This window comes from Apium graveolens, chromosome 9, assembly GCF_009905375.1.
Source record: "Apium graveolens cultivar Ventura chromosome 9, ASM990537v1, whole genome shotgun sequence".
In the NCBI taxonomy this organism is placed as follows: Eukaryota; Viridiplantae; Streptophyta; class Magnoliopsida; order Apiales; family Apiaceae; genus Apium; species Apium graveolens.
In genome coordinates this window covers 94,582,072-94,605,715 of record NC_133655.1, presented here as the reverse complement: position 1 = coordinate 94,605,715, position 23,644 = coordinate 94,582,072, and positions in this window count along the sequence as shown.

The following is a 23,644-nucleotide window of genomic DNA, read 5'->3' as shown; positions in this document are numbered from 1 at the left end:
AAGAGTGTAGGCAATTGAAAGATGAAATTGAGTTTTTGATTCGAAAAGGAAGATTGAACAAGTATACTGGAGATGGAGGGGACAAAAATAATAGTAGAAGGAAGAATTTTGAAGATCGTAGGAGGGACCAAGACGATCAGGGGCGGAATCCCCAACCTAGAGGGCCGGTTATAAATGCAATTTTTGGAGGACCGCGACGCCCTCGAGGACCTGTGATAAACACGATCTTTGGAGGTCCGACTGCTGCTGGATTGTCCAAAAATTGAAGAAAGGCATATACTAGAGAGGTTATGCATATTGTTGGAGAAGCCCCGAAGAGGGCCAGGACAGAAGTAACATTGGCTTTTGATGATTCTGACCTAGAGGGCGTAAAGTTTCCTCATGATGACCCGTTGGTCATAACACCAATAATAGGAAATAGCCCGGTTAAGAGGGTTCTTGTGGATAATGGTGCTTCTGTGGATATATTGCTCCACGACGCCTTTCTAAGGATGGGGTATAACGATTCCCAGTTGACACCAACCGACATGCCGATATATGGATTTGCTGGAGTAGAATGTCCTGTGGAAGGAATAATCAAACTGCCAACCACCATAGGTACGGAACCAAGACAAGCAACACAGATGTTGGATTTCGTGGTAGTAAAGGCTAGTTCAACTTATAATGCTATCATGGGGAGAACAGGGATACATGCCTTTAAGGCAGTCCCCTCTTCCTACCATTTAGTTATGAAGTTTCCCACCCGAAACGGGATTGGAGAAGAGAAAGGAGATCAAAAAATGGCTAGAAGCTGTTATGTGGCCTCTTTGAGGGCAGATGGAGTCGGGGGCAGGTTCTTCCTATTGAAGATATAGATGTCCGAGAAAATGATGAGAAGAGAGGAAAGCCAGCAGAAGACTTGGTTTCGGTTCCTTTAGACCCCGAGAATCCTGAGAGGATGACTTTCATTGGAGCCACACTAGAGGAGCCCCTTAGAGGGAAGTTGGTGAAATTTTTGCAAGAAAATAGTGATGTATTTGCATGGTCAGCAGCTGATATGCCAGGCATAGACCCGGAGTTGATTACTCACAAGCTGAACGTGGATCCAAGCCGGAAGACAGTGAAACAAAAGAAAAGAAATTTTGCCCCGGAAAGACAAGAGGCTATAAAACAGGAAGTAGAGAAGCTCCTAGAGGCTGGTTTCATTGAGGAGATTCAATTTCCGGAGTGGTTAGCAAACCCTGTAATGGTGAAGAAGGCTAATGGAAAGTGGAGGATGTGTATAGACTTCACTGATCTGAATGATGCATGCCCTAAAGACTGTTTTCCATTGCCAAGGATTGATACTTTGATTGATGCCACTGCTGGTAATGAGATGCTGAGTTTCATGGATGGATTTAGCGGATATAATCAGATTAAGATGCACAAGGATGACATTTCAAAAGTATCATTTATCACTGACTTTGGTGTTTATTGTTATCTTGTTATGGCATTTGGTCTTAAGAATGCGGGAGCCACCTATCAAAGGTTGGTAAATAAAATTTTTAAGGATCTTATTGGTAAGACTATGGAAGTCTATGTTGATGACATGTTAGTCAAGAGTCTAGTAAAGACTGATCATATAACCCATTTGAGGGAAGCTTTTGAGATCCTGAGGTACCACAAGATGATGTTGAATCCTACGAAGTGGGCTTTCGGAGTAGGATCTGGAAAATTCTTGGGATTAATGGTCTCAAAGAGAGGAATTGAGGCTAACCCCGATAAAATAAAGGCAATCCTGGACATGGAACCACCAAAAACTGTCAAGGATGTTCAGAAGCTCACAGGAAGGGTCGCTGCGCTAGGACGATTCATCTCCAAGTCAGGAGACAAGTGCTTGTCATTCTTCAAGTCACTAAAGAATATCAAAGACTTTGTATGGAATGAGGAAAGCCAGAAGGCTTTCGAAGAGTTAAAGAAGTATATGGCTCAGGCCCCGTTGTTGGCCAAACCATCTTTGAATGAAGTTTTATTCTTATACTTGGCCGTTTCAGAGAGCGCCTTGAGCGCGGTGTTTGTTAAGGAGGAGCTAAAAGTCCAGAAACCCGTATATTATGTCAGCAAAATTCTGCATGGTGCTGAATTGAATTATTCAACTATTAAGAAATTTGCTCTAGCCTTGGTAATGGCTTCGAGAAAACTGCATCCTTACTTTCAGGCTCATCAGATTGAGGTGCTAACGAATCAGCCACTGAGAAATATCATTCACAGTCCCAAGGCAAGTGGGAGATTGATTAAGTGGGCAATAGAGTTGGGAGAGTTCGATCTCAAGTATAAGCCACGTTCGGCCATAAAAGCCCAGGCACTAGCTGACTTCGTGGTGGAATGTACCATACCCAACCAAGAAGTCGAGGGGCAGGAAGATACCATACCTCAAGACAAGGGAGTCGATAATGGGGACAGAGAGAAGGATGATAAGGAGAAAGAATATTGGGTTCTCTATTTTGATGGAGCATCAAAAACAAATTCCAGTGGAGCAGGGTTGGTTTTGCAAAGCCCTGATGGATTCTTAATTGAGTATGCTATGAAGCTAGACTTCCCAACCACAAACAATGAGGCAGAGTATGAAGCCCTGATTGCTGGCCTTGTCTAGCTGGGACACTTAGAGTCAAAAACTTAAAGGTCCGTGGAGACTCGAAGCTGATCATATCCCAGGTATAGGGAGAATTTGAGGCAAGGGATGATACGATGGCTAAGTATGTCCGCCTAGTAAGGGCTGTGATGACCCAATTTAACGAATGCCATGTTGAACACATTCCAAGGGAAGAAAATGCTAAGGCAGATGCGCTATCAAAGTTTGCTTCATCTGAGATAGAAGAAAGTTCGGGAAGTGTGTACTTCCGTGTTTTGAAGACACGAATCATATATGTTAAGCTTGTGGCTCCCATAGGCCTGGGGACGTCATGGATTGATCCTATCAAGGCTCACATTCAAACCGGTTCAAAGGAAGTTCTTGATTGTAGCCATTGATTATTTCACTAAGTGGATTGAAGCCAAACCCTTGGCCAAAATCACAACTAAACAAGTTGCACAATTCCTGTGGAAAAACATTATGTGCCGATATGGAATTCCCCGTATCCTAGTCACCGACAATGGAACGCAGTTTAACAACGAGGAATTCAAGAAGTATTGTGAAGAAATTGAAATTGAGTTACGGTTCACCTCCGTGGCTCACCCACAAGCCAATGGGCAAGCAGAAGTAGCAAATCGAATAATCCTGGATGGACTAAAGAAGAGGATCAAGAAGTCAAGAAATAATTGGGTGGATGAGATACTTCCCATATTGTGGGCCTATAGGACTACTTGTAGAGTTACGACAGGAGCAACTCCCTTCATGTTGGCGTATGGGGCAGAAGCAGTAGTTCCAGTGGAGATATCACATTCCTCTCCAAGGATTCAGGCTTTCAATGCTGAGGAAAATGAGGAAGGACAAAGGTTGGCTCTAGACCTAATCGATGAAGTGCGAGATGAAGCACATGCAAAGATAGTAAAGTATCAGAAGAAGGCTTTATTCTACTACAACTTAAGGGTTAAAGAAAGGTTCTTTAAACAAGGTGACCTAGTCTTGAGGAAGATAGAAGCTTCTGGAGTAGGACATAAAGGGAATCTTGCCCCAAATTGGGAAGGGCCGTACAAAGTCAAGAGCGTTCAGGGTAGAGGAACCTACAAGCTGGAGACTATGGATGGTTTTGAAGTCCCGAGAACCTGGCACGCACAAAACCTGAAGGTTTACTACGTGTAAGATAATCGAAGTACGATTCTCACTTGTCATTGTGACAAGTAGGTTTAAAAGCAACTTGAAGCTTTGTTTGCATAGGATTTTTATTTTCTAGCTATTATTGATCAGGGTCGAACCCATATTACGTACGGTTTTGGAAAACCAGACTTGAAATTGAAGAGTTCGAAATTATTTCAACCTATGGATGTTTGAGTTGTGATAATACTTGTGTGGCCCATTAGGCCAAGTTTGAATATTAAAGTATCGGAAAAATAAAGGAGAGAGATGCGAATAAGGAAAGTAGCATATAAAATAACCCCGGAGGGTAATAAGTTTTAATGTTTTAATACAAACAAAAGTCCAGACATAAGTTAAGGATAAAAATTACAGAATAGAAAAACTACTCCTCTACGATCATCTGGCTGAGGGGAGTTGAAGAGGGCATCTATGCTGTCCTCCGACTCAGCCTGCTCGGGACTTATAAAGTCCTTAGGGTCGACTAAGCCCGGGTGCTTCTCAGAAACCGCCTTTGCGGCCTTTACGGCCGCATCCCATCCCTGAGTAAACTGTAGGGAATAAAGACCCTCATAATGAATCTCCATGAGATTCTTAAACTTTTCAGAATCCATGTAGTCATCAATGAGCTTATCCTTATCGCTCCTAAGTTTCACCATCTCAGAATGAGCCTTAGCCAGCTCCTCTTTCTTCGTGTCCGGCTTCTTCTCCAGGACCTTGGCTCTCTCCTCCCATTTCTTCATCTCCTTCTCAAACCCATCTGAGTTACCCTTCCAGGACCTAGCCTGGTGGAGGGCCGCCTGGAAGTAGGTATTACTCTGCAAAGAAATATGTATGAGTTAGCACAAGTTCGTTGAAATACGAGAAAGTTGGGATTCAAAGAAAAAGAGAAAAAAGAAAGTTACCGCAGCTTGGGCTTGAGAACCCAGAAGCTCAATAGTCTTGATATCACTCCCCGTAACAATGTCAGTAAAGTCATGGGGAGTGATGGAATGGTACGACCAATCCTTAGCATGTTTGGTGGATCCAACCACCGTATCGCTCCTCCTGAAGCCCCAGTTAGGCCTGAAGGAATGTGCCTTAAGTGGAGGATCCACATCATCCCCCAACTCGACCACCGAGACGTGGGGCTTAAGAAAATAAGGACTGCTGGGGTCCTTGTTTAGCTTGGCCCTCTTCTGGCGGCCTGACTCCCCTTGGGCCTGTTGACATTATTGATGGCCTCGCAAGCTGAAAAAGAAAGATAGAAAGAATATTAAATTGCAGGAGAGATAAAACGTTACAATTAAAGGGAAAGAAAAATGGTTATCCAATTATAAATTTACCCTTATCACTGGCCTGAGAGAGACCGGCTTTCTTCAAGGAAAACTCCTCTAAGAGGGTCCAGGTGTCTATTTTCCCATCATCTAAAATTAAGGCTTGGTAGGCCACCTCCTCCTCATCAGATAATCTGATGCTACCTGGACTCCCATCTGACACTTTACAAAAGGGCCTACGAAAGAGTGTGGCCCAATCACCCCCAGCCCAGGTCAGCCTCACAAACTCGTCCCTCCATTTGGGGTTGTTCTCAACTATGGAATTACTATCAAAGATATGAGGGATTTTGGGCCGTTGACGAATTAAAACCCAACCTGGTTGACTCATGGCGCTATTATAGAATTGGAAAACTTTCCTAAAGACAGCTACGGAAAGAGGAAAATTGTTTCTAAGACAAAGGACCATAAAACAGATAATGTTCCTCCAAGCGTTAGGAGGGAGTTGACAAGGGTTAATTTGTACATCGGCAAGCAAGCGAGGAATAAATTCATGGAATGGGAACCTAAGACCCGCGGTCAGGGCTCCTCGATAGATAAACAAAGTATCCCCCTCCCAATTACAAGTCCTATCCCCAGGGGCGGCTGGAGTGATCCTAAGGCGGGGTGGAAGTCTGTACAGGGTGTTCATGGACTCTATCCTACCATCTAACTCATGAAAGGTGTTACCATGGTTATACGAATCTAACTCAGATAGAGAGGGATATTCATCACCTCTCGAGTTAATCATATCAAGTAGGGAAGTATATGGAGATTGAATTTGAATGTTTGTACCTCTCTTAGAGACATTCATCTTCTGCAAATGAGCCAAGTCATGATCCGCCATTGATATGCTTCGATTGAAGGCTTGAAACCCAGAAAAACCTGAGAAAGGTGGAGCTGCGGTGGCTGAGGACGCCGGAAATCGCCTTCTCAAAGGGAGAACTCTAGAGAGATTTATGAGAGAAAATGAGAAATGTGAAGTGAAGTGAGGATTCTCACCTCACACTACACTTATATAGGAGAAAAGCTCGGAATACGAGGCATTTCTAGGCCCATTTAGCCAGGCCCAACCTAAAAGCCCATCTACCAGAAATATCAGGAATAATCTAGAAGCTACTGTGGAAAATGAAGGGTCGAAAATCGACCATAATTTTAAAATGGTTCGATCAGAATCCTAATCGACAAAGAAAAAAAATCCTAATCGATACTTCAATCGATCAAGAGGGAAGAAACCTATTAAGTTCGATCAGAGTCCTGATCGACGCCAAACAGGATCCTGATCGATACTTTATTCGAACAGAAGGAAAGAAATCCCCTAAGTTCGATCAGAGTCCTGATCGACGCCAAACAGGATCCTGATCGATACTTTATTCAAACAGAAGGAAAGAAATCCCCTAAGTTAAATCAGAGTCCTGATCGACCCCAAAAAGGATCCTGATCGATATCTCATTCGAGCAAGAAGGAAGAAAAACACTAAGATCGATCAGAGTCCTGATCGACACAGAAGAGAATCCAGATCGATATTTCATTCGATCAGAACGGTAGAAAGCCACCTAGTTCGATCAGAATCCTGATCGAAATTGATTAGGAATTCTGGTCGATTAAGCCCATGTTTCAGTCGACTAGAGTGTCACTTTGAAGGCCAGTTCGATCAGAGTCCTGATCGAAATCGATCAGGAATCCTGATCGATTCCGCATAGATCCTGATCAAAGATCACGTCGACCAGAATGTTAGTTCCTGAGCTAGTTCGATCAGGATCCTGATCGAAATCGGTCAGGAATCCTGATCGATTTTTTATACATCCTGATCGATTTTAAGGCAGAAAATTAGGGAAAAATCCAGAAATTAAGGATAAATCCTAGAAAATTAAGGAAAAATCCAGAAATTAAGGATAAATCCCAGAAAATCAGGGAAAAACCCAGAAATTAAGGGAAAAATCCATAAAATTAGGGAAAAATTCCTGGAAATTAAGATAATTCCTAAATTAAAGGAAAATTCATTGTAAATGTGTAGGTCGCTCCACACTTTACGCAAAAACGAAACCCTGTAAGGGAATGAATAGACTTAACTTCTGCAAAACCTAATCAATGTTTCCCAAAAGTTGGGGGGCAAATGATAGGGATAAATAAATCCTGATTGTATAATTAAATATTGCAAGGTGTAGGGCTGCTAGGCCCAATAAGAAGATGTATGACATTCAGACCAAGAAGGTCAACACATTGATCAGGCCTGATGGACCAGATCAGGCCTGATGGAACAAAGAAGGCCCAAAAGCCCTGATTATTTATTAATTTCATAATTAATAAATAAAGGAGGAAAACAACTATTAAGATAAGTCCTAGTGGGGATATAAATCCTTGTAGATTGGCCTCAAGGGGACCTAAAAGGATAATGAATCAGTTTCCTACTATATAGGACTCCAAAGTCCATTCTAATTATGAGACTTGCCCACCAAGTCTCCTATACCAAGTCCAATTCAAGGACTCTCAACATCTATATAAGGAGTCTCGCCCCACAAATCAGAACTACATTTTTTGGCTTGATTCTCTAATTCACAGAGATACGTAGGCATCTTGTATAGGCAGAATTAAGCTACGAAACACGAGAGCAGCCATTAAAGGCCTTGAGCTCCCGAATCTTAGTAATAAATACAGCAAATAATAACCTTAGTTTTTTTATCCATAACAGTTTCTAATTTACATTAAATAGAACTAAGCATAGTGAATGGGAAAGCAAATGATTAAATAAGATAGGCTTGACACAAGTTTCATGCCTTGTATTTAATCGTGACATTGCAGGGTAGAAGGAATTTATTATACGATAAATATTCACTGAATAGGTTCTTGGTATTCTAAGCAATAAATTCGTATTATCCGGATAGTCGCGATATGCTGAGAAGTATCCCTCACGATGTAGAATAAATATGATTAATTAATTAATCATATTTAATGAATTAGAGAATTTATATAAATAATGATAAAATAGTTTTATTATTATTTATTTCTACTACCGGCTTAATATTGAACCTACAGGGTCACACCATAAAAGAGAATGATTTAATGGTGAAGGAATTAATTAATAATGACTGATAATTATTTATTTATGAAATAAATAATTAATTGGAAAATTTAATAATTGATTAAATGAGATTTAATTGATTATAAATTAATTAAGAAAAGTTCTTAATATTATTAATTAAGAATTTAATTTTTGGAAATTAAATCAAGAGAGAGAATTATTTCTAAAGTGTATAGAAAAAGGATTAATAATTAAAAGGTGTTTTAATTATTAGTGAGAATAATAAAGGGTTAATCATAATAATATTTTATGGGAAAATTTTCAGCTGAAAATTTTGCATATAAATATACTATTATAAACCCTATTTTTGTCTCAACCTAAAAATTTAGGTGTTCTGTACAAGCTTGGAGAGCTCATCCGCCTTGGAGTTTTCCTCTTTGTTTATCTGCAGAATTATGGTATCCGGGATGGTTTCCAGGATACCTCCCACCATTGCTTGATATTGTGCCAACTTAAGGTCTTTCGCAATGTATTCTACATTGGTTTTTTGACCAAAATCTGGGAATCACCGTGGATGACCAACTTTGTTACCCAAGGGATTTTTCTAGTCTGAGTCCGGAGAGTAATGCTTCATATTCAGCTTGGTTGTTTGTTGCTTTAAAAGGAAACGTTATCGCTTGTTGGATTGTAAAGCCCTTCGGACTTGAAGGGATTAGGCCCACCCCGGACCTGTCAAGCGTTGCCGAACCATCGACATATAACGCCCATGCATTCTTGTCGGAGGTTTCTTTTTCACCTTCACGTTGGTTTTCGGGATTCCTGGGGCTTCGGGGAAGATACATTCCATTATAAATTCGGCTAAAGCCTGGGATTTTATTATCGTCCTGGGAACAAACTTGATATTGAATTGACTTAGCTCTATCACCCAATTGACCAGCCTTCCGGACGCGTATGGTTTGTGAATGATTTTTTGGAGTTGCTGATCAGTGATTACCTTGATCTCCCGGCCTTGGAAATATTGCCTTAACTTCCTGCTTGAGTGTATAAATGCTAGTGCAAATTTTTCTAAGTTTGGGTACCGGGTTTCTTCGTCCTTGAGGACCTGGCTTACATAGTAGACCGGGCTTTGGGTTCCTCTCTCTTCTCGTACGAGAGCCGAAGAGACTGCTCTTGGTCTGGTTGTAATGTAGAGAGATAGGGGTTCCCCGGGGTTTACTTTCGATAGTATAGGTGGGTTCATCAGATGTTGCTTGACCTTTTCAAAGGCTGTGCCGCATTCCAAGGTCCATTCAATTAGCTTTTTGTTCTAGGCTCCATTTAGCAACTCAAAGAAATGAAGGCATTTCTCCGCTAATTTTGGGATAAACCTTCGAAGGGCTGCTATGCATCCTGCCAACTTTTGGATGTCTTTCTGGGTCCGGGGAATTGCCATTTCCATGATTGCTTTGATTTTCTCCGAGTTGGCCTCGATTCCCCATTCACTAACCAAGAAACTTCCAAGACGGGACTCCAAAAGCGCATTTCTCCGGGTTCAGCTTCATGTTATACTTTCTTAAGTGGTTGAAGCATTCCTTGAGGTCTTTGATATGATCTGGTATTGTGATTGATTTGGATATCATGTCGTCGATATAGGATTCCATGTTCCTTCCCAGCTGGCTCTTGAAAATGGTGTTCATCATTTTTTGATATGTGGCTCTTACATTGATTAGCTCGAATGGCATCATGATGAAGGCGTATACAGCCCGATGCGTGATGAAGGCAGTCTTTGTAATGTCTTCCGAATTTATTTTGACTTGGTTGTATCCGGAAAAAGCATCCATAAAGCTTAGCATAACAGGGCCCGAAGTTGTGTCAATCAGTTTGGTCTATGTTGGGTAGCGGGTAGGAGTCTTTAGGGCAAGCCGAATTGAGATTTTTGTAATCGACGCACATTCTCCATTTCCCGTTTGGCTTTTTTACCACAACAACATATGTGAGCCAATCCGGTACTTAATTTCGCAAATTATATCCGCCTTCATCAATTTTTCTACTTCTTCATCAATTGTCCGTTGTCTCTCTGGGGAGAAATTTCTTCATTTTTGCTTGATCGACCTTTGTTTTGGATCAACATCAAGGCTATGCATCACAACTGATTCGTCGATCCCAGGCATGTCTTCCAGTGTCCAACCAAACACATCAGCATATTCTTTTAGCAATTCGATGAGCTCATTCTGAAAAGCTGAATCTAGACCTTTGCCAATTTTGACCTCCCAGGTGGGGTTCCTGGGCTCGAGTTCTACCTCCATTGTCTACTTGGCGGGCTCGACTTTTGTCTTCTCTTTGGTTTCTACAAACTTCTGGATCTGGGCGTCAATATTGGTTACGTTGTACCCTAAATCTTCAATCATATTCACATCCAATTTGGGCCTCTTACTGAGATGTTCACGATGTTTCTTTCTGCTTTGTCCCCTCGGGAGGGACATTATCTTCTTCCTGTTTTCTGGTTATGTTTCTACCATGATTAAAGCCTAGCCATAGAATCTCTCAGCCATATCTCCGTCTCTTTTTAGCTCCCCTATACCTCTCAGAGTGGGGAATTTGAGCTTTAAATGAATCTTTGAAGGGATGGCCCTGAGTTTGGTAATTGTGGGCCGGCCGAGGATCATGTTGTATGAGGATGCCGCAATTATCACGTAGAACTTCATGATGTGAGAAACCTGCTGAGGTGAGGTTCCAAAAGTTATGGGGAGGTAGATAACGCCCCAGATTGGTATCATTGTGTTCCCGAACCTATAAAAGGGGTCCTCGAGGCAGGGGTCCATGCGCAGGTGGCCGAGCTCCATCCTGTTGAGTGTATGCTCGAATACTATGTTAGCAGAAGAACCATTATCAACTAAAATTCTTTTTACCTCGTTATCTACCACGTCAAGGGCCACCACTAAAGCCTGGTTGTGATCCGGAAATTTCCTTTGAAATCCAAATAGGAGAAGTATATCGGCTCATCCTCGAAAGGCTGGATCATCATTACATCATTTTCCATGTCCGGTCTCTGGGGTGGAGATGCGGATCCGCCAAAGACAACGTTGACCACATTCTTCCCCGGGGCCTTGTCTTTGTCATTCAACTTTCTCTGAAGATATTGGTTCATGTTTCCCTTTTTGATTTGATCTTCGATGAACATTTTCAAAGAGAAACAGTTCTCTGTCGTATGTCCATGATCTTCATGGTACCCACAATGTTTGTCCCGGGCCCTGTTCTCTGGAGGTGCAAGTAAGGGTTTAGGGGGATAATAAAAGTGTTTACCTTTTACCTCGCGTAAGATGTCATCCCGGTGTCGGTTGAGAGGTGTCTACTCTGGCTCGGGTTTAGGCTCCCTTTTAGGTCTCGGTTTTCTTTCACCTTTCTAAGGTCCGGAGTAGCTGTCCCGGGGTGGGGTGCCCTGAGACTATTGAATGTAGTTGGACTGTCTCTCGACCTTGAACCTTTTATCCTTCCTGTACGAAGAGCGATGTTCTAGGGACTCGTCGTCATCATGGATTCTCCTATTCATTTTCATTAACTTGAGAAAGTCATTCTCCTTTATGAACTTTGATGCCAAGGCATAGGCAGATGCTAGGCTCGGGTTTCTCTGTGGATCAGATCTTTGACGTACCCTTTGCGGGATACCAGATGTAGATTCTTTCAAAAAATGTTTACAGCCTCCTTTTCTTCCAGATTGGAGAGTTGGTTGACTGCTTCCTAGAATCTTTTTATGAATTCGGGAAGGGACTTTATGCTCCTCTGTTGGATTGACTCTAGGTGGCACATTTTCAGTTCATTCATTCGGTTAGCCTTGTATCTTTTTAAGAATATTTCTCGGAAATCATTCCAAGAATCCACACTTCGAGACGGAATTCGGCTGAACCATTTCTGGGCTTGTTGTGCAAGATATGCATGTACTATAAAAAGACTAAGTCAAATTGACAAACCTAAGTAAGTTGTATTGTAATCTAAGTTTGCATTTTGTATTGTAACATTTAAGTCTGTAAAGATGTAAATAGACTGGATTGGAGTATTTTTTTGTAAACAGTCTCAAGCCTAAGAATAAGCTCTGGAAGAAGATCATAAAGATCATGCCTCATAGAAAGTGTGAAGAAGCCTGGAGTTGAATAAACCTATTTTGTGAAAATCATTCTAAGTCAAGAAGTCTACAAATCATGGATTAAGTGCTATAGAGAAGTCATTCGAGAACTCCGGAATGACTTATCGAGAAGTCAAGAAAAGCTACTAGAGAACTCAGAGATATAGATAAGCCAAGTCGAAGACATGAAGATTGGATGTAATAACCCCAATTTTTGGAAATATTTGAAACCTTGATAAAATAGTAACTTTTTTTGTTGATGATGCTGATTAAGGAAAATTATCAAACCACACTTTATAGGAGTACTGTTATGGAAATTCTGAGATCATATTAGTATTCAATGAAGTAAATGAGTGTATGTAAAGGTCGTCAGAATTCAGATTCGAAAACTTTGGTTTTTCCCGAAAATCCACCAGATACCGAAAGGATTAAGTATAAGGTAACATGATTAAAATGATTTAAATTCAAGGATTATAAGAGAGGATCATTTAAGGAATATAAAGTATTAAGAAAAGTTTAGGGAAGCCCAAGTAATAAGATCCCGGATATGATCCCTCAAACGATTAACAAGAACGAGAGATAAGTGAACCATAAAATAAATAAGCGACCAAGAATTAAGCTTGTACAAGAAGCAAGAGAATTAAATAAGTGGACTAGAATCAAGGTGACATCATCAAACCACAAGATAATTACATGTGGCATTATGATGATGCAGAAAGAGTGAGGTAATCACTTTAATAAAGTGAAGTCTAGATATTTATCTATGTAAACCATTACCAACCACATGATTTGGCACAAGGATCAAAATCTCCCAAGCAAGCTTCTCCCCCCCCCCATTTCTGTTCTTCACTTCGAGTTTTCATGGAAATGGTGAATTGGAAATTCAAAACTCAAGCTATACTCCATGGAAAATTATAAGGTTTGTTTTTTTGGATCCTATATTTCATAACTAAGAAGAGCAAGTAGTTTGAGTGCTTGAATCAAAGGTTTTCTAGCTCAAACAAATAATTTTAGTGGAGGGTGAATAGTAACCAAGTTAGTTGTGTTTTGGTTTTCTTAGGTTCCATTGAAGATCCAAGCTTTCTAAGGCCATATAAGCACCTTGTAGCTTCTAAGTGAATCCCCACTCTCCAAGGAAGGTATAAAGCCCTGTAACCCTTATAAATCAGTGGGTTTAATATGTTTTTAAGAATATTATGATAGTTGTGGGAGTATGCCAAGAATTGGTATGATTAGTGATATGATTTGGATGAGTTTATGCTTGATTATTGCCATTAGTTAGCCAAGTTTATGCTTAATGATTAAAGTTATGGATCTTGAATGTTTGACCTAGAAATTGGTGTATTAGGTTATGGTAAAATGTTGATGGTTGAATAATCTTGTGTTGGGGTTGAATGGTGGTGTAATGGTCTTGATTAGTGGTGGTTTGGTATTGAATTGATTTGGTAAAATTTGGGAATCGCTAAGTTATAGCCGTTGTAATGCCCAATTTTCCTTAGACTGTTTTCTGCAGAAGCTTTGCACCCGAACACTCACTGCCATGAACTGACCATTACCATTCTTAGATAGTTTATGATTCAAGCTTCGTTTTGATATGTGGTTCGCTTAGATCCGATGTACGGTTTAAGAGAAATGACCGTTTTAAGTTAAGGTATTTCGCGAACAAACCTTTACCCCTCGCTTAACTTTGAAACCTTGTTTAAGGCCCCTAAAAGACTAATTGGATTAGGAAGTTGGTAAAGTACTCGCGAAAGAGTCGCCTTAAAATTTATAATGGTTAATTATTTAAAATTGGTGGAGCCGAGGGTACGCAAGCGATTAACGCAAATCGTTAATTGTATAAGCGACCGTAAGCGACCATTAGGGTATAAGTGAGTTTTGACTAGTTTTTTAAGCGACTGTGGTCTAATTCCGTCTTATGTTGTTGTTCATAGGTTTCCGGACCCACTCTAAGCTTAAATCTTCCCTCGGGACACTCAGGCAAGTTTTCTACCCGTTATACTATTGTTGTGATGTAAATATATTGATGCATTATCTTGAGATAAGTGCATGGTTGTTATTAACAAATCTTGCGATATATTGGAGCATGTTGATATGGTATATATATGCATGTTGTGAAATCTTGATTATTTATTATCAATTCAAATGCTTATAAACTGCATAATACCTATGCTAGAGATAAGCAGTATTTGCGTATACCCTTAGTATAGGGGACCCAAAGGTTAACATTTTTTCTAAACCGGGAGGCGATGTTCCCGAGTATATTATATACATATATATATATATATATATATATATATATAGTTTCTAAAACTATTAATCGAATAATGTTTATTTGATAGTTTTAAATTATAAGTGAATATTAGTTTGAATATTCATTCCAGGACTATTGACTCCGTTTATTTTATTAAATAATATTCTTTATTTTCTTAAAGAATAATGTTTCGTTATTCGCCAAGTATTCGAGAAATGATTGATATCGTCAATCCTTCTTACCTTAAATATTTTTAGAAAGTTATTTTGAAAACTTTTACTTCATTTGCTTTGATAAAAGCTATTCATTATTGGAATATTATTTATAGCATAATATTCAGATATTCTTTGATTATCTTGGAATTGATTTATTCTATCAAATCATCCTTATTCCAAACGCTTTCAAAAATATTTTAAATGCTGGAGCGGATCCCAAAACTTGTTTTCAAATTTAAGATATTCTTTTCTAAGGGGATTTAAATACTCGCTTAAAAATATGAGGGATCCGGCTCTGTGGTGTATTTTATATTCACAACGAGGTTGATGTTTTGATAAAAGAATTTGATTACTTCCCCAACATTCGGGAAGTAAGTCCATCTAATTGAGTCGGCATAAGTGACAGACCGGGCTACGGTCTATCAAAGTGTAAGTGGTTGGGTGACAGTCAATAAATGCGTAAGAGGCCAGGTGGCGGTCCAGCACAAGGTCCTAATGCGGCCAGGGTGATGACCGGTGGGGGATTCATCCATCTACTAGTAGAAAAGGTTACTTAATGGGTATCTTTGCCTGATCAGCAAAATATCGGGTTTATGCCAACATTTTTCTTCTTTCTAAATTCATTGGGTATTATAACTCTGTTTATACTTTTCATAACAGAGGTTTTCAAGGAAAGTATGAGATATATATAAAAAGGTGTATATATATATCGGGACTTAATGAAATATCTCATAACTTCATTTCTTTTGAATGATATTTGAAAGATTGAATCTATTCAAGTCTTATCTTGTAGTCTCATCTATGTGATGGACATTTGAAACTGATTATACCTTCAACGGTGGTAGTTCAAGTAGTATTCGGAAAAGATGTATGTATATTGGAGTATCTTGTAACTTCATCTTTTTAACTTACATCTAGTTAATGATTATCTTATGCATGACAAAGATTTTTAGAAAAATGTTGAGACAAGGTTAGATATATGAGATCACCTTGCAAAGATATTTTTATACAGTTATAAACTGGAACTCTGTGTATATTATGAATGGAAGAGGATTTCAAATATTTTCAAAAGTATATATACATATATACTGAATATTTTGCGACTTGGTCGCGTTAAGATATCAAACTTGGTTCATTTCTTCTTGACCAAAACTTTCAGGAGTACTATGAGAATGCTCATATATTGTAAATTATTATACATGTTATTTTAGTGGGCTTGTTGCTCACCCTTGCTTTCTTCTTTCATTACACAACAATAGATAGACAAGATGAACATGACCAAGCTCCCAATTCTCGAGCGGATAGGAAACATTCCGAAATTTCCTGTAGGCGTTGATGCCGCTGTAGCTGAGGTCGGAACTACCAATAGGCTAGGTTTTCAACTGTTGATGTACTAAACTTATGTATAATATGAATTGTAATAATGGCAAAGAATATATAAATTTATTCAGAAACCCTTTTGAGGTGTAATGACTTACAATTGTGGAATAAAATGACTTGTGTTATTTTGGTATTCATCTCTGAGACTATAACTTGTGGTGTGTGTGTATATTGTGGGGTCATAGTACACAGTAATTGGTTGTTTATTTAGATTAAGTGTTGTTAATAGAAATGGAACTCGTGACAACCCAGATCCCCGACCCCGGATTTGGGGGTGTTACAGAAATGGTATCAGAGCTAAGCGTTATAAACCTCAGAGATGATGCGTCGTTAAAATGATAAGTTCAATAAGATAATAAGAACTATTGCCAAGTTCATAGTCGGACTGCCTAACGTAGTATTGACAGTTAAAACCCTTACGGGAACCCTTATAAATATCATGATAGTAATATAGATTGTTAATGGTAGCGGGACTCAGAAACCTGAAGTTCAAGAGCAATAACTCGATGATGTTTTACTATATATTGGGGATCAAATTGTGGATCCAATGGAGCACCCTAATGAGGGACCAAATAATGTTCTTATTAAGGATGTAGTGGTTGAGGGTGTTATCCCAGAAGGGATTGTTGCTGAAGAGGATCCCATGGGAGATCCTGACAAAAATGAAGAAAGGACTGTTGAGGAATTGATGACCGTGGTTAGGGCGACTACCAGAGGTAAGATTGGTCGGTTATTACCGTAGGTTCATTCAAGTTTTCAAAGATAGCAGCCCCTTTAACGCGGCTTACTCATAAGACTGAAAAGTTCAAAAGGACAGAGAAATGCGAGAACAGCTTTCAAGAACTGAAGCAAAGATTGGTGACGGCCTCTATGTTGGCGTTACCGGATGGAAAAGGAGATTTTGTGATTTGTAGTGACGCTTCACATAAGGAATTAGGGTGCTTCTTATATAGCACAGCAAGGTAATCACGTACGCGTCAAGACAATTAAGGGAATATAAAATTCGATATCCCACCCATGATCTTGGGCTCACGGAAATAGTTTTGCCCTAAATATTGGAGACACTACTTGTAAGGATAGAAGTGCGAGATTTACACAAACCATAAGAGCTCAAGTATATTTCCACGCAGAAAGAGCTCAACATGTTCCAGAAGAGGTGGTTAGAGCTAATCAAGGATTATGATTATGAGATTCTTTATCATCTAGGGAAAGCCAATATGGTGGCTAACACTCTTAGAAGAAAGGAGAGACTCAAGATGATAATATCTTTGGGAGAGTTGATAAGAGATTTTAAGAAAATGGAAATAAAAGTGAAAGTAACCGGAGCCGGTACTGAAAAGTTGTTTGAGATTGTAATGCAGCCCGAAGTATTGGAAACGATCATATTGTGCCAAGAAAAAGTGATGAATGAAGGCAGAGAGCCAATGAATAGGGAAGAGATTAATACCGAGAAAGATGATAAGGGAATAATGAGGTATTCCTACAGAATTTGGGTCCCAAATGTTCAAAAGCTTAAGGATGGGATCTTAGATGAAAGCCATAGTTCGAGGAATAAGATTTAGGGCAAACCCTGAATATGATAGTCATGGAGGTCACCATCAAGAAAGAAGGAACCCATAACATAATAAAGTGGAAAACAAAGATTTTAACGTATAAGATAACCCTGATTATGGGAGAAGGATGAAAATTTCATACTGAGAAAACAGAAGTCGAGCAAGATAGGGAGAACCAGGACGGTACTCCTATGGGGTAATTCATGGACTTGCCTAAACAAAACTTATACTTTTACCCCCAACCACCACCCTGAGGAAACAATACGGTGGGAAATTCTTTCAGGAACCTTTAAGTCGCTAAGCTCTTAGAGTTCCAAGGAACAAACTGACCTAGTCGAGGCAAGAGCCTGGCTAAAGGAAATAGAGGAATCATTTGAGATTCTAAATGATTGACAAAGCGCAAAAGATTGTTTTTTCCACTTACCTTCCAAAGAGAGAGGCCACCCACTAGTGGAAGGCTAAGGAAGATAGAGAGATAGTGTAGAAGTTTTAAATCCAGGCCAGAGGTAGACAAGTATGATGAATCATGAATCTAGGTTGTGAAAGTCGTCAAGGTTCATCTGAAGGACACGAACCTAAAATGACGGGATGTTTGAAATCAATGCTTATGTTGTGTTGATTTATGAAATGGTTGTAATAGAAAAGAAAATAAAAGACTAAAAGGGGAAGGAGTATAAAGGGATATAAAGGAAATAGAGTTGAGAAGCGATAAGGGAGTTAGGTATGTGAAACCCTAAGAAATCCTAGCAATAAATATAGAAAAGTGTGTCATCATCAGCGCGATGGTGACTGATCATGAAATAAAGTCAAGGTTTGAAGGCGTAAGCGATACGTATAATTAATCCCCTTTAAGTTGAGAGTATTCGATGAAACTTTGAGATAGACCGATGGATTAATAATGAAACACAGATGGACTGAGGAGACAGAATAACAAGAAATTAGGAAAATGGGATGAAGGAAGTGACCTTCAAGAATATGAGGTGTATGTAACACCGGTGACTTGATACCCAAAAGGAGACACCATGTACAAAAGATATCCCAACATTGAGATGACTGTTAAGATAAATAACAGAGGTAAATGAGTAATTAGAACTAAAAAGTTCACATTAAACATGACCAATATCTTCCAGAACATCCCTGCTATCATAACCAAATCAAGAAAAAAAAAGCGGATAACCGTTGTTATCTTTTGGAGGCCATATGGATTGACCTTCATTTGAATAAGGATGCTATTATGAAACTAGGTATAGACTATCGAGGTGAGAATGGTTGAATAAGATACCCTATCAGGGATAGATGACTTGATTTATCCATGGAAGGATGCAAGTACCTTTTTAAAGGTGGAATTAAGGATAGAACATCGATAACTTGAGATGAATCCTAGGGGAATGCATAAAGGTTGACATTTTACCCTTAATAGGGACAATATGAGTTTTGACAATATGAATTGAAAAGGATTAAGGTAACAACAACCTTTAAGGATCAGTGGAGAAATTTTTAGAAGTATATAGACAATGGTTCTAGTATTAGTAAATGGTATTTTGATATGCCCTGTATCTAGGGAATATAGGAGGAACGATTCAAGGATAACCTTAGAGGTCTTACAAGGAGAAAGGTAATATTCAAAGTTCTGAAGAATAGAAATTTTGATAAAGGAAATATGACGTAATTATAATAATGCCAGGTGGGCACGTGTTGAACCATAAGAAATTATAGATCGACCCGATGAAGGTTGAGATTGGTGAAAACAAGAAGGACCCAAGATAAGAGACATCCTAAGTATGATCGAGAGTCAGTCGTGATAATGTTAACCTCTAAAGACCGAGGAAATAACTTATGGAAAAATGGTGATATTTTTTCTCACCAAAGCTTAAGGAAGAGCATTTTCACACAAGCAGTGATTTGTGGTAGAAAATTTAGTTGACGATCGTTTAAAAGACATTGATTATAAGGAACTATTGCTATAAGGAAAGGCCAATGAGGTGGCCGACACTCTAAGTGTAAGAGAGCAATTATAGGCGCTCGTGCCAGAGGAATACAGTAATGATGGTTAAAGCCGTGAAGGTTGTATTATGGTGTGAAATATTGACATTCCTTCTGATGAATGTGCGATACTCAACCGTAATAGTAGTTTGGTAAAGATTTAATTCATGTTATCGCTGTGAGCGGGCTACCTATCTTAGAAGGTCCTATCTTGAGATAAACCATGACCATGTTACGAAAGGACTAAATGAACCTTTGAGCTTCATATCTCTTAATAAAGACATATGGTTAATAATGGTGTTAACCTGCTATCATTGCTTTGATTGAAACTCTTCTGCAATTTTACCTGCTTCATGTCATATATACGTCAAGTTCAGGAGTGTTCTTCATGAATCATGAACGGTGATCATGTTGCCTCCTTAGAAGAATTCGATACGATAGCTATGGACTCTGTATGGTTAGATATTAAGATTTCATGGAAAACGAATGACTACAGTAGGTCCTTGGTGGACTTTAGTAATGCATCAATGATTCTTTGAATAATGAGACGATAACAACCGTGAGAGTCGTATTGTAATGGATGTTAAGATTGAGCACCACTAATCGGGTCATGCTAATGTATAAGTTATCATTGATAGACTAATTAAGTCGATTATCTACCTATTGAATATTTATTCCTTCTTATCAATAGAGAGTCGTATTACTATACGAGGAAGGTTGCAGTGCAAGCATAGAATTCTAGTACCGATGATGTCTAGAATGAAATCCCATATTCGATTTTTGATGTCGAGGGATTTTCAAAGGTGATTGTTTGTAAGATCGAGCAAGAGCATGGGTCCATAGAATGATGGATGGAATAGTAAAAGATTCAGGAACATAAATTGTGATGCTATAATACTTGATGTTGAGATATATACATATATATGTTTTGTTCTCCTGTGATAAACCTCTATAGTTCAGAGGTAGACTCCAAGCTAGATGTTTTGTGGCAATATTTAATATAATTCTCTTAAATTCTTTCTTTTCTCTTCTTTTCATTTTCGTGTAAACTGAGAAGAACAACCCTTCCAAAAGGGGATGTATAGCTGAATGACTATCTATCTGTGTAATAGAAGCCTAGTAGGATATCACATGTTGTTTAATTGCTTGTCAAGTACTAAAGGCTGGCCACCTTCCGTACTAACTATACAATAGAACAAGTGTTCATGATCATAGTGATCTCTTAATAAATTCTTTTACTTCTATATGATTGATCAAACTTTGGAAGATAGAAGCGGCTAGAAAAGGAGTAGTATAAGTATGGTGGTATTCTGAATGAAACACGTTCGTGATACTAAGGTTGACGTGCTTATTAAAAGGTTATAAAACTCTAGCGAGTAAAGGTATATCCAGAATAGTATCATGTACGGAAGATAGTAATGATTGCAAACTGGAAAAGAATAAGTATTGAGAAGCGAAAGCTGTAGAGCTAGATGATATAATGAGAGTCTGTGCGATAGACTTGAAAGAAATTTAGAATGATCACTTAGCACGGATTGAGTTTTCTAACGACGATAGATGATATGACAGTGTCGGAATGCCGTATTACGAGGCCCTGTACAAAAAAAAGAGAAGACAACGATCTCCCTTATATTGGAATGAAGTTGGAGAGTGCAAGATGCTCAGGTCCAAAGTGGTCCAAATAACCAAGGACATAGTAAATCTTATCAGAAGATGGCTGGTAGCAGCCTAAGATCGACTGGAGAAGTACGCCGGTATGGCCCAAAAGGACAAAGAGTATGAAGGAGGGAACCTAGTATTTTTAAAAGTATTCCCTTGAAAAGGATTGATGAGGGTCGGAAAGAAAGGAAAGTTAAGTCCAAGATTTATTGGACCCTCGGAGATATTAAGACGTATTGGAAAGTTAGCATATGAGCTAGCCCTACCCTCGAACCTGTAGCAAGATCATAACGTATTCCACGTATCAATATTAAGGAAGCATAATCTGAATGTCGGACATATAGGAGAATACGAGCACATACCAGACTTGACCTATATGGAGCAACTAGTGAGGGTTATGGATTGAAAGGAGAAAGTGCTTAGGAACAGGGTTATCAGACTAGTCAGAGTTTTGTGGTAAAACCACAATGTGGGAAAAAAAATTGACTTGGGAGTTAGAAAGCGCAATGCTAGAAAAGCATCCCCAACTGTTTTCTATCTGATTCCGGGACGGAATCCTTTTAAGGAGGGGAGACTGTAATAACCCCAATTTTTGGAAATATTTGAAACCCTGATGAATAGTAATTTTTTTTGCTGATAATGGTGATTAAGGAAAATTATCAAACCACACTATATAGGATTAATGTTATGGAAATTCTGAGATCGTATTAATATTCCATGAAATAAATGAGTGTATGTAAAGGTCGTCAGAATTCGGATTCGAAAACTTTGGTTTTTCCCGAAAATCCACCAGATACCGAAAGGATTAAGTATAAGGTAACATCATTAAAAGGATTTTGTTGGATTTTAATCACAGCGGAGGCATGGTAAAACACTTTTACACATATAAAATCCAAATAAAAGCATATAAATCGTGATTAAAACATAGGGATCGATTACTAACCTTTAATATGCGATCCAAAAGTAACGATCCGAGATCCTTAGCAGCTGCTCCTCAAACGTGAAGCACTCCACCGGTATCCACCAAGAAAACGACGTTAAGGAGGAGGAGGAGGTGGAGAGAATTAGGTTTTATAAAATTTTTGGGGTTAGAATAAAAATAGGGTTTATAATAGTATATTTATAGGCAAAATTTTCAGCTGAAATTTTCCCATAAAATATTATTATTATTAACCCATTTATTATTCTTATTAATAATTAAACACCTTTTAATTATTAATCCTTTTTCTAAACACTTTAGAAATAATTCTCTCTCTCGATTTAATTTCCAAAAATTAAATCCTTTAATTAATAATATTAAGAACTTTTCTTAATTAATTTATAATCAATTAAATCTCATTTAATCAATTATTAAATTTTCCAATTAATTATTTATTTCATAAATAAATAATTATTAGCCATTATTAATTAATTCCTCCACCATTAAATCATTATCTTTTTATGGTGTGACCCTGTAGGTTCAATATTAAGCCGGTAGTAGAAATAAATAATAATAAAACTATTTTATCATTATTTATATAAATTCTCTAATTTATTAAATATGATTAATTAATTAATCACATTTATTCTACATCGTGAGGGATACTTCTCAGCATATCGCGACTATCCGGATAATACGAATTCACTACTTAGAATACCAAGAACCTATTCAATGAATAGTTACCGTACAATAAACTCCTTCTACCCTACAATGTCCCGATTAAATACAAGGCATGGATCTTGTGTCAAGCCTATCTAATTTAATCACTTGCTTACCATTTACTATGCTTAGTTCTATGCAAATCAGAAACTCCTTTCTAATTTCATTCACTCTGGCCAGAGATTCTTGAACTAGCATAAGTGGATCAGCCTTGAACATTCACTTCCTTCACCGGAAGGGGTAGATCCTTTATTGATCATACACTATCTTCGTGTACAAATTCCTATACCAAGTAGAGTCCTAATAATTGTCCCTGGAGACTAAAAACTAAACCAAAGCATAGTTCAGTGTACACAAGATGACTATGATGACCTCATGTCTAAGGATACTTGTACAACTATCACTATGTGAACAACTGCTGACATGTGAGTGAACTCCATCAGTTGTTCAGCTGTGCGAGTCATGTTCAGTGAACTTATTCTATAATAAGCACCTACATACTAGCTATAGTGTCACCACACAAATTTCTATGAGAACAGACATCCTTCATAATGAAGCAAACATAGTATGTACCGATCTTTGCGGATTATTAATTACCAGTTAGTAATCCTATGATCAGGAACTATTTAAGTTTAGAGTTATCATCTTTTAGGTCTCACTATTATGATCTCATCATAATCTATAAAAAGCTTTACTCTAAACTATGGTATATCTTATTTAAACACTTAAATAGATAGAGCCCGTAATAAAAACAAAACAAGTCTTTTATTAATATCAATGAAATCAAAACAGATTAC